The sequence below is a fragment of the Astyanax mexicanus genome, chromosome 6 (genome assembly GCF_023375975.1).
Source record: "Astyanax mexicanus isolate ESR-SI-001 chromosome 6, AstMex3_surface, whole genome shotgun sequence".
NCBI classification, from domain to species: Eukaryota; Metazoa; Chordata; class Actinopteri; order Characiformes; family Acestrorhamphidae; genus Astyanax; species Astyanax mexicanus.
The window spans coordinates 50,610,479-50,611,969 of record NC_064413.1 but is presented as its reverse complement, the minus strand read 5'-3'; the positions used below and the strand labels follow the sequence as shown (position 1 = coordinate 50,611,969).

General features: G+C 39.8%; 1 long non-coding RNA gene across 4 annotated transcripts; it reads right to left on the bottom strand.

The window, feature by feature from the left end:
- Nucleotides 1-257: 257 nt before the first annotated feature.
- On the bottom strand, nucleotides 258-1,132 carry LOC125802402 (uncharacterized). 4 transcript variants are annotated; one of them, XR_007439524.1, is made up of 5 exons: nucleotides 1,014-1,132; nucleotides 842-927; nucleotides 627-712; nucleotides 498-583; nucleotides 258-325 (listed from the first exon to the last, which is right to left on the bottom strand). It is a non-coding gene; the product is annotated as an uncharacterized LOC125802402 (long non-coding RNA). The 4 variants fall into 4 exon arrangements; XR_007439528.1 differs by lacking the exon at nucleotides 498-583; XR_007439525.1 differs by lacking the exon at nucleotides 627-712.
- Between the last annotated feature and the right edge of the window lie 359 nt (nucleotides 1,133-1,491).

Sequence of the window (1,491 nt, the reverse complement as noted above, 5' to 3'; positions counted from 1 at the left end):
TCAGATTAGATCATCACTACACACCTCCAAACTTCATGTAGCTTCAGATTAGATCATCACTACACAACTCCAAACTTCATGTAGCTTCAGATTAGATCATCACTACACACCTCCAAACTTCATGTAGCTTCAGATTAGTTCATCACTACACACCTCCAAACTTCATGTAGCTTCAGTTTAGATCATCAATACACACCTCCAAACTTCATGTAGCTTCAGATTAGTTCATTTCTACACACCTCCAAACTTCATGTAGCTTCAGATTAGATCATCACTACACACCTCCAAACTTCATGTAGCTTCAGATTAGATCATCACTACACACCTCCAAACTTCATGTAGCTTCAGATTAGTTCATCACTACACACCTCCAAACTTCATGTAGCTTCAGTTTAGATCATCAATACACACCTCCAAACTTCATGTAGCTTCAGATTAGTTCATTTCTACACACCTCCAGAATTCATGTAGCTTCAGATTAGATCATCACTACACACCTCCAAACTTCATGTAGCTTCAGAGTTCATCATCACTACACACCTCCAAACTTCATGTAGCTTCAGATTAGATCATCACTACACACCTCCAAACTTCATGTAGCTTCAGATTAGTTCATCACTATACACCTCCAAACTTCATGTAGCTTCAGAGTTCATCATCACTACACACCTCCAAACTTCATGTAGCTTCAGATTAGATCATCACTACACACCTCCAAACTTCATGTAGCTTCAGATTAGTTCATTTCTACACACCTCCAAACTTCATGTAGCTTCAGAGTTCATCATCACTACACACCTCCAGACTTCATGTAGCTTCAGATTAGATCATCAATACACACCTCCAAACTTCATGTAGCTTCAGATTAGATCATCACTACACACCTCCAAACTTCATGTAGCTTCAGAGTTCATCATCACTACACACCTCCAAACTTCATGTAGCTTCAGATTAGATCATCACTACACACCTCCAAACTTCATGTAGCTTCAGATTAGATCATCACTACACACCTCCAAACTTCATGTAGCTTCAGAGTTCATCACTACACACCTCCAAACTTCATGTAGCTTCAGAGTTCATCATCACTACACACCTCCAGACTTCATGTAGCTTCAGATTAGTTCATCACTACACACCTCCAGACTTCATGTAGCTTCAGATTAGTTCATCACTACACACCTCCAGACTTCATGTAGCTTCAGAGTTCATCATCACTACACACCTCCAGACTTCATGTAGCTTCAGATTAGTTCATCACTACACACCTCCAAACTTCATGTAGCTTCAGATTAGATCATCACTACACACCTCCAAACTTCATGTAGCTTCAGATTAGATCATCACTACACACCTCCAAACTTCATGTAGCTTCAGATTAGATCATCACTACACACCTCCAAACTTCATGTAGCTTCAGATTAGATCATCACTACACACCTCCAAACTTCATGTAGCTTCAGATTAGTTCATTTCTACACACCTCCAAAC